Source organism: Macrobrachium rosenbergii, chromosome 3 (assembly GCF_040412425.1).
Source record: "Macrobrachium rosenbergii isolate ZJJX-2024 chromosome 3, ASM4041242v1, whole genome shotgun sequence".
NCBI classification, from domain to species: Eukaryota; Metazoa; Arthropoda; class Malacostraca; order Decapoda; family Palaemonidae; genus Macrobrachium; species Macrobrachium rosenbergii.
In genome coordinates this window covers 75,620,071-75,635,072 of record NC_089743.1, presented here as the reverse complement: position 1 = coordinate 75,635,072, position 15,002 = coordinate 75,620,071, and positions in this window count along the sequence as shown.

Below are 15,002 nucleotides of genomic sequence, written 5' to 3'. Positions count from 1 at the left end.
TCTATTTATAAATTAATTTTTTTTAATAAGTGAGATTGTTTCTTTCCGTATTTCCCTTTACTTCCTCCTACTTCTTCCTAATGGGCACCGTATCCCTTGGCAGATTGAATTTCATGTCAATGGCCCATGTAAGCTTGTTCCATATGAATGGGTTTCATCTACTGAATAATAATAATAATAATAATAATAATAATAATAATAATAATAATAATAATAATAATAATAATAATAATAATAATAATAATGGGTAATCTATATTTTCCCAACTGTTGTGAAATCTACAAATTCGGAATTTAATGAGACGAAGCTGATCCTTTTTATTTGGTTTGAAGTCCCTGGAATTTTTTAAAAGAAAATCTGGACTAGAACAAGAAGAATAATACAGCGTTCCTCTCTTAGATGTTTTGATCACTATATATACAGCACAACAAACTGAAATTTTCCATAGTCGGAACGTCTACAAATCACCAGTTATATGCACAATTCTATGCTGGCCACTCTAAAATGACAAAAACTTTTGTTTTCTGTATGTGACTAAGAGATGTAGAAACATGTAGCTACATGTACACAGAGGATGTGTTAATCGAATTAAGGAGACGAACAGAAAAATCGTACGAATGCAGCCAAGAAAACACTCCATAACGTCCGGATAGCAAAAATGTCAATAGATAATATACTCACTAAGTTTTCATGAAAGTTGACTACATATTTCATGAGTAGTTCCTTATTGGGCGGGTGGGTTCCGTTCTCAGCTAGCACTCTGCTGGCCCCGCGTTCGAATCTCCGACCGGCCAATGAAGAATAAGAGGAATATATTTCTGGTGATGGAAATTCATTTCTCGGTATAATGTAGTTCGGATTCCCCAGTAAGCTGTAGGTCCCGTTGCTAGGTAACCAATTGGTTCTTAGCCACGTAAAATAAGTCTAATCCTTCGGGCCAGCCCTAGGAGAGCTGTTAATCAGCTCAGTGGTCTGGTTAAACTAAGGTATACTTAACTTTTTCAAAAAGAGTAATGAATATGAGGGTAGGGTTTAACAGTATGATAAATAATATCTGTTCAAAATGTCACTTATTTCATTTAGGCTAAAGATCTAGATACACGTATAAGAACCAAGCAGCACAAATTTCAGCCTCAAAAGGTTTTTCAAATAATGTCCTTACAATCCGTTGGATTAACTATGGCCACAGAATTGTCTTTAGGGAAACATAATAATTGAATCTGCGTCAATTACTAGCACAAAAAAGAGAAATCTGAATATTAGTGCCGGTCCGTTTTCCACTGACTCTGTATTAACCTCTTTTCTTAAAGTAGATTTAGATGAGGACATTAAGAAAGTGACCTTTAGAGAAAGCATGTTCGGGATAAATCCAATGTGTTTTGTATGCATTTCACTGTGATTTCCAAGATATCAATAAAATATAAATGTACTGGGTCTAATCAGTCTTTTAAATATATCTTTCGTAACTGTATTTACATACACACTAACATATTCACTATAAAAATCGAAAGAATGATTTGATTCTCAAGATGCATCCATTTTGCTAGTTATTTTCGTTTTGAGCCTATGGAAGTGGACAATATTGGAAAACTTTATTCTTTTCGGAAACGACTTTTTTTTTCCACGAAAGTTTTTCGATTCACATATGGAAGGAATCAGGAGGATTTGTCCTTCCTTACGAGACTCGAGACGAATAGGAAAAAGTCTAGAATAGAAAAATACTGAAGACTGGGTCTATTCACGGGTTACTGTGACTTTACCTTCGCAGACATGTAGAAGTCGATGACAAGGAAAAGACGTAGTACTATCAGCCTGCTTATAAAAAAAAAGGTATCTCTCTATCGACAAAATTGTTATGAGAATCTCTGCACGACTCTGTTTTACATGAGAGTGATTTCTGGAAATTCTTTTCCGTCAACGTCTGGCCACTTTTAAACAAGTTCCGCTACTTCTGGGCGAAAGCTCATCAAACTCGCCGCGAGGGAAGCAAACTTTTCACAGACTTAGTTCGCTACGTATGACGTCCTTGCGGCCTTTTCTGGTATTAAGAGTCCTCCCTTTTTATTTCAAACTCTTCCTGGTCTTCTTTTTCAACTTGTTCTGAACATTTTGCAGTTCAGTGATATGTTAAGATGAGATGAGCAGACGTTCAGTTTCTTCTAGCAAAGATGTCATGTGTCTAGCAGATGTGATTTGAATGATAGACTGGCAGTTATCTGACGTCCAGCTACCAATGTCACTAACGCCGAGTGATCCGAATATGAAATTTCACTATGTAGGATTATAATATTAAAAAACTTTTTTATTGTTAAAATATATACAAAATTTAACTATTAAATATTATTTTAGTATTCTAATATGCGTAAGTGCAAGGAAAACGGTGAAATATATTTGAAATATAGTTGCTAACTTTCTAGAAAAGACCTCACACTCGCGTATAACCTGGTCTTATATTTGAAAATCTTATCTCTCTCTCTCTCTCTCTCTCTCTCTCTCTCTCTCTCTCTCTCTCCAAGCACTTACCATCAGTTCCTCATTTCCGTTGGTTTTAGGAGGCGACGCACTGTCTGACCGTCAGTCTCAAAACTGTTTTGGTCTCCATTTCCCTTAAACTGATTTATTTCTCTTTTATGGAATATCTCCAGTCATTTGTTTACCATGGTCTGTGACCAACGCACGAACAAACATGTTATCTCTTTATATTTTCATAATACATGTTCAGTTGTATTATTGAGTCATGAGGAGAGAGAGAGAGAGAGAGAGAGAGAGAGAGAGAGAGAGAGGAGGGAAACTGAGATATAAGATTTTCGTATTCAAGTCCAGGCTACAGGCGAATGCGAAGTCTTTTCCAATAATGATTTTAGCAACTTTGTGAATAGATATCGATGTCACATCGCTGGCTTCTTCTTGAAACAGAAAGTTCCATCTGCCAGGCGGGAAAATAACCCAGAGAAGCTAAGTAAAACGGACCAGGAATAAGAAGCAGCTTTTAATTTTTAATGACAGACTTCTGAATCAATGTAGGCTTTTATTCTTATTTGTTTTATTTTGAACTGCGACAGTTTACGGTCTAAGTTGTCTTCATATCATTGAAAGGGTTTCTTTCAGCTTCAGGTACAGCCACTGTTAAACCTAAGTGGTCATAAACATATTCTTAAAAGCTTTCGTTACTTGGATGTGTTAGGTAACACAAAAGTTCCACTTGCAGATTAAGAAGAGGAAATCAACAAGCAACTGCGAATTAATAGCTGTATGTCAGATCACTGACTCTTTCGGTCATACCCAATGTAAACCATGTTTAATATGTTGGCTTGTAAACTACCAAAACATTCGTTTTTTTATTTTTAATGTTACACCATGCCAGAAACTGCTCATTTTTTTTACGAAGGCATTAACTTAAGGACTTTTACATCGGGCAAAAGGTTAACTTTTTTTGTACGACTTTAATTTGCTGTTTTTACACCATGCCCAAGGCTGCCGTTGTTTTTTATGCACATAGGCATAAATTACGGGTTTTTCCGCTACGCCCGAGGATGTTTTTAGTACAAAAGCAATAACTTACAGGGTTACACACCACCCAGATGTTTACTTTTTACTACAAAGGCATTAATTTACGGGTTTGTACAGTAGGACAGAGGCTGCCTTTTTTGGGGGGGTTTCACGTGGAATTTTCGTCGAGGTTCTGTTGGAATAAATCACAAATAAACGAAAAAAAAGGCAAACACTGTTTAGAAGAAATAATTCTGTTTACTAGTTACTGATATATGAATTTCCTTTTTTAACACACGCAAGAAATTTATTATAAATGGTAATACCAAATTACATGCATACGAATATAAAATTTTATCCTTCAAATACCCATGTGTAATGGGTGGAAGGAACTTTGGCCAAAATGGGCACCATGCCTCGTCCAGGCTTCTACAGGAAGAACGCGAGCAGGTCCCCTAAGAGTCCCGGGGCTCCACCATTAAGCCTGCAAAGAGGCCCGCTTTATACAACAGTGCCTTTGAGCTTCTCTGGGAAGCACTAGAGGGTTCCCGGCAGCACAAGGACCAAATATTCCCTCCGGAATCCCCGGAGGATAGTCTATTTCAGTCAAGTTGATTTGGTTTATTTTTGGAAAAAGAAACACAAGACAGTTCCTGTTTTCTAATGCTCCTTGCAGACACAGAATCCATCCTTGATTCCAGAGAATTATAGTCGGCTCCTGGATGTATTCCGTGTCTTGGAGGAACTGTAGAAAGCAGAAACTGTGTTGTCTTTTTCCAAAAGTAAATCAAATCAATTTGAAAAACAGAGACTATCCTCAGGGAATTCCGGAGGGAATCTTTGGTTCCTAGGGTTGCTGGGTACCCTCTGATGCTACTCAGAGAAGTTCAAAGGCTCTGTTTTATAAATTGGCCCCTTTGTTGGCTTTAGAAAGCACGAACTGTGTGGTGTGTTCTCTTCCAAAACTAAATCAAATTAATTTGACTAAAAGAGGCTATCCTCCTGGGTTCATTGATGTTGCCAGGCTTTGTTAGTTTTCTGCAAAAGAAAACTATTGTGCCGGCTCTGTCTGTCCGTTCGCACTTTATTCTGTCCTCACTTTTTCTGTCCGCCCTCAGGATCTTAAAAACTGCTGAGATTAGAGGGCTGCAAATTGGTGTGTTGATCATCCACCCTCCAATCATCAAACATACCAAATTGCAGCCCCCTAGCCTCAGTAGTTTTTATTTTATTTAAGGCTAAAGTTAGCCATAATCGTGCTTCTGGCAACGTTATAGAATAGGCCACCAATGGGCCGTGGTTAAATTTTCATGGGCTGCGGCTCAAACAGCATTATACCGAGACCCCGAAAAATAGGTCTATTTTCGGCGGCGTTGATTATACGCTGTGCAGGAAACTCGATTGCGCTGAAGAAACTTCGGCGCATTTTTATCTGTTTTATAGAATGGGCTTAATTGCGGAGCCAGGACGCTGCTTATGCAAGGGGACCTGTTCAAGTCCATCCTGTAGAAGCCTGGCAGAGACAGGTTGCCCTTTCTGGACACTGTGCCTTTCATCCATCTCAAATGAGTTATTTGTCTCTCTTATTTTACTATGCATGTCATTTGGTATTAAATCTTCTAAAATCTTTTTTTAATGATGTTATCATTGCAAGGCCGAAATTTGGCTCCAGTTTCAAAACTGGCTTAAATGGGGCGAACCTATGCAAAGTTATTCGAATCCAACCCTGGGGCGTTTATCGGGTCTCAAATTTTTTTGGCGTTTTGACCAATTATTTCCTACTCCTCCCTCCCCCCCACCTTCTTTTCTCCTTCTGTCTACTCGTCTGTGTGGTTGCAAGCCCTAAATTCGTTTCCAATGTCTAAATTGGTTGCCAATTTCGAAATTGCCGATTTTCCCCTTCTGGCCTCTCTCTCTCTCTCTCTCTCTCTCTCTCTCTCTCTCTCTCTCTCTCTCTCTCTCTCTCTCTCTGTCTCTCTCTCAGTTTTTAAAACAGTAGGATGGAATCTTCCTTAAGTTGTTCTTAGTTTCCTTGAGTGATTTTTTTTTTTTTCTTTAGGAGCAACTGGGCAGGGATTTGGATGAACCACATTATTACGAGAAATGAATTTCTATCACCAAAAATAAACTCCTCTAATCTTCGGTCTGATATGTCTATTGGAGGATATGGAATCGGCTGAGTGTGCTGCTACAAACCCGATGGCTCCTGAAAGGTCACAATCTAGGGGACAATTTACTTATTTTGTTTGTTTTTATTCATAAAAACTCTTCATCTAACTTCCTTCTTTTTTGTGTGAAAAATAGGATGGCTGTGACCTAATCCTTTCAGCAATCAAGGCATGAAGATTAGTTTTGACCCGGATGTACATATTCCTTTTGAAGTCATGGTTTCATACATAGAATCGGAATCAAGCCATCACTAATGTGGTGCCTGGTAGGGTAACAATACTAAAAACAAAATATTTGCAAAAATAAGATTTTTAACGAAATTTAAAGTAGTTTATACATAACATATATATATTATATATAATGTATGTATATAAATTATATATATATATATATGCATATACATATACATATAATAATATATATACACAGATATATATATATATATATACACATATATATAATATATATATATATATATATATATATATATATATATATACATGTATGCATATACATATATAAATATACATATATACATATATTTACGTACTTTCTCCATTCAGACAGGATCGACTGGCAGAGGCCAGCCTAGATGGGACTATCGCGAACAGAAAATTAAACAGGAAAATAGATGAAAGGACAAAGTAAATACATCAAAAAGGCAAGAACTAGAAAACTAAACAAAAACTAATAGAGAGAGAGAGAGAGAGAGAGAGTGAGAGAGAGAGAGAGAGAGAGAGAGAGAGAGAGAGAATATTTTACATTCCATAATTTAGGAATGGTACCACCCAGGCAGGGTTAAGGATTACCCCTCTCTCTCTCTCTCTCTCTCTCTCTCTCTCTCTCTCTCTCTCTCTTTCTCTCTCTCTCTCTCTCAGCGGAGGCCCACATTTATCAACTATGAGCCCTGGACTTCTCGCAGTGATGGGTTAAAGTGCGTTTTTTTAAAGTGACGGTAAAATTCCGCAGCCAATATTCTTACAATCTACTACTGTGATTCTGATTGGCTGATGTGGCTGGTGAGTAGCGTGAGCTTCCGCTCATCACGATTAGCTTCAGTAATACTTTAGAAATTATGTAATTTCTGCAAATTTCTTAATCTTGTTGGGGTCCACTCCTGACTGGGGTAGGACGATTGTAAGTTTATAGTACTTAACTGACATGTTGTGGGTTGCAGCCTAGATGGAATATAGCATCATATCTATCTAACTATATATATATATATATATATATATATATATATATATATATATATATATATATATATATATATATATATATATATATATAGTGTGTGCGTGCATATGCTTCACAAACTTCACAAATTAAATCATATAGTAACCTTAACTTCTGAAAATGGTCAGTAATATTCATTTACACCCTGAAAGAAAAAGATCAATTAATTGTATGGTTGGTGTGAAACCTCCCATGAACCTGCCCCTGGACTACAAAACGGGTTATAGGAGGGGCCTCCACCCCTACAGGGGCACCGCCTCTGTAATGGTGGAGATAAAGAAAAAAAACTGTGGTTTGGATACGGCAATCCTAGGACAGCTCACCTTTGGTTCTTTCAAACTTTCGATATGAGTAGTTTGAGAAAAGCTCCCCGGAGTTCAAAATGGTGACAGTATTAAATTTCTCTCAAGTTGAGAAAAATTATTATGGTCTTTGAGCGTAGGCTTGAATTACAAATGTTGGTTTGAATTCACCAAGACCTGAAAATGGTTTTGAGTATTCATTATGGTACACAGGATTACAAAGTGTAACTAGCTGTTTTGTGAAAAGTAAAATGCATATTAAACTCCAAAAAAATTAACACAGTTATATAGTTTGCCAGCATAGGTCTGATATTCCAAAATACTATATACTTTAATACTAACCTTCTTAGAAGCAAAGAAGTCTCCAGTTTTGCGACTAAAAATCAAACCGTATGTTAAGACATAAAACACTGCTCTCCGGAACAATTTTTTCTTTATTCGCCACATTCTGGAAAAAGTCAAAATTTGTAGTACAGAGCTCAATAATCTCTCGACCCAGTAGGCTTTCACTTAAGATACTATACGAACAATAAAAGTAATTGGAAACCAGTTACTGATTATGATAAAAATGACCTCAGATGCAATAATTAAAAGCTGCAAAAAAATATATATTGAAGTATTTATATTTTTCCGTGAATGACAAATCTGATATCGACATTGTATATGGAGTGAGATGATAATTTTGGACAAGAGTAGTTCAAAAACACTTGTTCAATAAATATGAACAAACTACAATGACGTGACTACGTCGTATTATAAGTAATAAAATCAAGGAAATATTGCAATCTTGTGACTCAGTGTGTTAAATTAAGCCAAAATTAGTGATCGACTTGCATGCCGAGAGTAAAATGTGAACAGTTACTACTGAGGGTAAGAAGTGAAACTGCCTGCCTAACAATCATTGTACACCACTTGTTATTACTCTTGAAACCCATCAAAATTGTTGGTAAACTATTGAATGTAGAGGTTATAATAACATTTAATGGTACAACACAATAGTAGTAAAAAACTCAGGTCCTGCAAACCAGCCATTTGCAACAGTTGACTGGAGTGCCAGTGGCGCCACCGAACACCAAGTGACCAGTTGCAGAACTATGATTAATGACACCTAAAACTTTTTGATGTCAGTAAAAATGACAAAGCCTTTAATAACATGATAATGTAATAGCAGGGGTTTGCCCTTATGTTTCTACTACATAACGCATGTTTATCTGTGTAGCTTACGAGTGATACAAACAGTTAATTAAGGTACATAAGTTTATTTTGAGTGACTACAAAGGTTAATCTTGATTAATAACAAATTACATCCCAAATATCTTTTTTTGCTATGTGTTTGCAGGGGTAAGTGGTGCTGCGTTATTTTTGGCGGTCGTCTTATCCAGGGAATATAGGCCTAAACCTGATTACGCCTTAGAATTTTAAGGGTCGACCTTGACTCATAAAGGTAACAGCAATGAACTCTAAATTTTTTGCCTTACTCAAACCTTAATGAATATATTCATCACTACAAGCCTTACGTTCCAACCTTCAAACTTGGCCAGAAACGTTACCTCCTGTTGCGAGATTCAGTCTCACATCCTAAAACCAATCTGTAATTATGAGTTAACCTTATCTCCAATTCATAGCCTGCCTACGTACGGTAAGTTAGAGTAAAGTTAACCTAAATCTGTCTGCTATTCTTCACACAGAATGATTTAAGTCAATGTCACTTTAATACACACCAACATACATACATACATATATACATTCATATATATATAAAACATGTATATATATGTATGTATATATATTTTTCCTTTTTTTTTTTGTTTTATTTTGTATTTTTTCTCTCCTTGTTTCAACAGTTTCGTTTTAGCTCACATCTTGGTAGGTCCTTCTTTTAGTGTCATGGTATCTCTGATATTTTTAAAAGAATTAACATTTTAAATGAGATAATACTGTAGTGTTTTTAATTAGTCGTTATAATAGATTTTTTTATGAATAATTATTGAGAGTCAACTCGCTGTATTTCAGCCTTGAAAATGCAAAAATGTAATTGTGAAACGTCGGCATTAGCAATAAACTATCAATTGCATCGAGTGCCTTTCCCTGGACGCCTACGAGTATGATTTCGAGAGCTGCAGCTCTGATGTTGGAGTATATATATGTATGCATGAGTATATACATATATATATATATATATATATATATATATATATATATATATATATATATACATATATATACATACATATATATACATACATACATATATATATATATATATATATATATATATATATCATAATTACAGAATAATTAAGTAGGTAAGCATATTGAAATCATCTGTAAGAGAGAGAGAGAGAGAGAAGATGCCCACCGGATGGAAAAATGACAAATTAATTAACCTGAACTTATACGAATTCTCGGAGGGCCCCTTGTGAGGAAGTGTAGGGGAGCTTCCCTATCCTTTTCGGGATTATTCTCTAATTTAGGGAACTTGCTAATGAGATTAGTCCTCCCGGAGCGGAGACCGGGTGTCGCAATCAATATCTGAATGCAAATGACGACTTCGCTGCGCTGGGCATCTTTGGCAGTTGTCGTAATTATTTCGGTGAATCAACTTTTCTCAATTAGGAATTTGGGAAAGTGCACATACTAAGCGATCCAGTTCTCTTACCAATTATAATGAACACTGAAATGATATTACGATAACCATTTAACTAAGCAGCTTCAATATGACATATTTTGTAAGTCTACAAAGTTGGTATAAAGTTTTTACAGGGCCATCTCATTCTTGCTGGTTAAATCCAAAACCTTGTCACATACACCTCGATTGCACGCGTGTCTAAGTATATACAGTATATATATATACATATATATATATATATATATATATATATATATATATATATATATATATATATATATATATATAGCCTAATGCTTATGATCACAGTAACATGTGATTTGTTTTATCACACATCACCACATGTGAAAAAATAAGAGACTGGGTGTAATCCCTGACCGGTTTCAATTTTTTCCGAACCATTAAAGAAGGGTTGATACATATGATAGAAATCACAGTACAGAAGCCAGGGGACAATGCTTTGACAAACATATATATAAATATATAAACATGTATATATATATATATATATATATATATATATATATATATATATATATATATATATATATAATATATTATGTATATGATGTAGTTTTAGGTCTCCTATTACACCAGTAATCTAATGTACAGCATGCGAAAATTTGTTGCAGTTTTCAGGCTTTAAAATGGATCTATCTATCTATCTATCTGTGTCATATTTATCTATCCATTCATCTACAATACATATATACATAAGAAAATAATTTTTATAGAATACTGGAAATAAGGGAGTGATTTCCATTTTGGTCATTACGTCCCAGAGAGAGAGAGAGAGAGAGAGAGAGAGAGAGAGTATACTGTACGTATAAACTACTACTTGCTGATATGGTCCATAAACCGATTAGAGATCTACAAAAATACATGGCAGGGTGACATAAGGAGATAATTTTGTTTCTTCCCACATTCCTCTGTGAGACAATTTTTGATACAGCAGATCCACAGTAGAATCACTCTTTATACTAGAGTATGAAACTAATGTTCCTTTCTTTTTCTTTCACTCACTATAATTCGTGAACATCAAAACAGATATTTCTTTAAGGCACGTGACTATGTATAGCTGGATTTTTTTACTGAATCCGAAGTAACTGAGACAATGAAATAAGTCTGCTATACATAGTCACGTGTCTTAAAGAAATATCTGTTTGATGTTCAAGAATTGTAGTAAGTGAAAGGAAAAGAGAGGAACATTAGTTTCACACTCTAGTATAAAGAGTGATTCTACTGTGGATCTGTTGTGTATCAAAAATTGTCTCACATAGGAATGTGGGAAGAAACAAAATTATCTCCTTATGTACCCCTGCCAATGTATTTTTGAAGTACTGTGCATGATGTGAAATTCGCACACGTTTATCTACTACTGGGAAAAATAACGGAGTTAATATGTTTAAGCAAGGGGGCGTTGAAGATTGTTATCACGAAAAACAAACCTTATCACGAAAATGTTGGATACATTATTCTTGATTAATGAAAAATAATAGTATCATAACCATCTCTGATTTCACTTTTCCAAAGCCACTGGTTGCAGAACACAGAGAAGAATGTTGCAGTCAGAGAACTGACTATAGACAATGGTTAATGATTTACTGAAATATGAAACATTAAGTAGTTTCAAGGAAATTACACAAATCAGAACTTAAAAATTTGGTTGCTAATAACAGATTAAAATTCATTTTATAATTTTCTGGTGATGGGATATAACTGAGTCAAATTACTATATACTTTGAACGTGGCTAGGCAATGCAGGCCAAACCTGTTAATGGAAGCGTAGACACCTGGTAAGTAGTGTAGCGACGTCTCAAAGAATATTTGAAAATTAGACATCTCTTGAGTTTGTTTCATATGTACTTAGATTTCAGTAGAGTGGCTGTGTAGTAGGAAGCGACAACAGGCCTCGCCAGAAGTACAATACAACTGGAATCAAGATTTAGGGTGCATAATTCGACAGGGACATTTGAGAGGCACAACTGTATCTGAACTTCAGCAATTGCATCTACTTTCTATCAGGAAGATTTGTCATTTATTATCATGTCAGTTGTTTTCATTTGGTCATTCCATGTTATGAAGGGAAGACCTTGCTTATCGAAAGTAATTCTTGAACTACAAAATAAAAAAAGGGCTCATTGTTTGACGGTGCTTTCCCGTTAGTTTGGAGATGGTTTGGGATTTTCCACTTTCCAGACATACCTGGGATGACACAATTCGTCAAGTTGGCCGTCTTTCAATCACGCCCACACCTGCATATGTGAGTGCATGCGAGGTAAAAGGAACGTACGTTTTTGGTTGAGAATTATGGTGATCGTAAGTAAAACGGTAGCGTATCCTACACAATTTGCCTTGAATCCATTTCCATTCAAGTCAGAAACGAACGAAAGGGCCTATGAGATGTGATCTTATTCCACAGTGAGAGAACAGACATTCATTCATTTTTCCATCATCTCACAATGACGTTTTCCCTTCCCTTTTCGGTGACGAAAATAAAAATTGTTTCTCGTAATTAGGAATCTAATAACGGACCGAAACAAGAGATTCTAATTGTCATTACCTGAATGGGAAATATGAGAACGCCAATAAGGTTTAAATGATCAAACGTTTCGACATTATCGACAGAAGATATAATTAAGTCTTTAGACTTAAAGAGTGAACGTTAAAAGATGTGACATAGATGAAAGTTGGCATAATTTTTATTGTTTTTGAATAGAGTGGTGGTGATGAATTCCATTTACGATTATTAAAATTACGCTATTGCTTTAATGCTTTATAAGAAGAAGAATATCATACTATAGATTCATCTAATATGAATATTTTTTTCTCAATGAAAACCTTCTTTTAATTTTGTTTTCGGTAAAGCACTTTAAAATTCAATTTTCTTAACTTAAACCAGGGAGGTATAGACTTTGATTCTGTATCTAATAATTGCACAATAAAATGAAAAGAATATTTAAAAAGGAGGCCGAACAGGACTGTACCTCTGTCTTCTTTATGAATTTAGTTCAAGACATTCATAGATATCACTTCATTCCCATATTTTTTTTAACAGGAATAGAAATATCTCTGAAGATGTTCTTTGCGTTCTCATTGATTTTTTTTTTTTTTACGAAATTACATTATGCCCAGGATATAACTGGTGGTAAAACATTTTAAACTTTAATGATATGGAAATGAATAAATCCAGACAAAGTCATGGAACTTCTAATGTCTTATTCCTCCTTCCATTTACCAGGTAGGTCTTATTCCACCTTCTCATTAATTTTACAAGGTATGTCTTGAATACCCCTTTGCTTCTTTATCGGGACATGTCTTAATACCCGTTCTTATTAATTTTACAAGGTATGCCTCAGTCCTCTTCTCATTAATTTTACAAGGTGTGTCTTAGTCCGCCCTGCTCATTAATTTTGCAAGGTGTCCTCCTTCCCTAAATTTACCAGGTATGTCTCCTTCCTAATTTTTGCAGTCTTAGTCTATCATTTCATTAATTTTACAAGGTATGTCTTCGTTAATCTTCTCATAAATTTTACAAGGTATGTCTTAGTCCCCATCACATTAATTTTACAAGGTATGTCTTAGTCCTCCTTCCCATTATATTTACCAGGTATGTCTTAGTCCACCTTCTCATTAATTTTACAAGGTATGTCTCAATCCTTCTTCTCATAAATTTTACAAGGTATGTCTTAGTCCCCATCCCATTAATTTTGCAAGGTATGTCTTAGTCCATCTCCTCATTAATTTTACAAGGTATGTCTTAGTCCTCCTTCCCATTAAATTTACCAGGTATGTCTTAGTCCACCTTCTCATTAATTTTACAAGCTATTTTTTAGTCCTCCTTCCCATTAAATTTACCAGGTATGTCTTAGTCCACCTTCTCATTAATTTTACAAGGTATGTCTTAGTCCTCCTTCCCATTAAATTTACCAGGTATGTCTTAGTCCACCTTCTCATTAATTTTACAAGATATGTCTTAGTCCTCCCTGCTCATTAATTTTACAAGGTATGTCTTAGTCCTCCCTGCTCTTTAATTTTACAAGGTATATCTTAGTCTAATTTTTCATTAATTTTACAAGCTATGTCTTAGTCCATCATCTTATTAATTTTACCAGGTACGTCTTAGTCCACCTTCTCATTAATTGTACAACAAACTGTATAAATGGGTTGAGACTAATCTATCTTGGTGGTGTTTATGAAGATCAATGTATGACTTTTATACTTGCAGTTGCTGCGGTCCGAGTTTATATTGTCAAAAGAACAGCTTTCCTGTTAAAAACTTTCCCTCAGTTTTATGTTTCAAAAAATATCAGGTGTTTAGTGTTGAAATCAAATATTTAATACCCAATTACTGATTGAAGATAAGTCCTAATGTGAGGAGTGTAACTGCAACATCCCTTTTATGATTGTGGCTTTAGCCACTGATATATAAATTATATATATATATATATATATATATATATATATATATATATATATATATATATATATATATATATATATATATATATATACATACATACATATACATACATATATATTTATGTATGCATATATATATATATATATATATATACATACATATATACATATATATACATATATATATATGTATATATATATATATATATATATATATATATATATAGATAGATAGATATATATATAGATAGATAGATAGATAGATAGATAGATAAGTAGATACCCACACACACAGAATATATATATATATATATATATATATATATATATATATATTATACAAAGAATACATTGTTATGTAGATAATGTACAAGTAATGATAGATATTGCTATAAATAGTGATATATATTACTGATACCCTTACTTCTACAGAGAAAACTTGAGCTTAACTACAAGAATGGATAAGATTTTCAAATAGTCCCAAGAGAGAAATAAGAAATTTTTTGGCGTTACGTAAAAGAAATTCCTGATCCTAATCGAAACTGCCTGCCGTCCTTAGTCGAGAGAGAGCTGCTTTGTTGTAATCAGTGATGCAAATCGCAGATCTTAACTTCTTGAATACGAGGGAGAGAATGCTCGGTCGATCGACAGCTCTCTAAAAGCCTCGCGGAATTTAATTCATAAATATTCAGCAACGCTAAAGGAACCGCCATACTTTAATGACTTTGCCTTTCGGAAGCCGCTTCGAAACTACT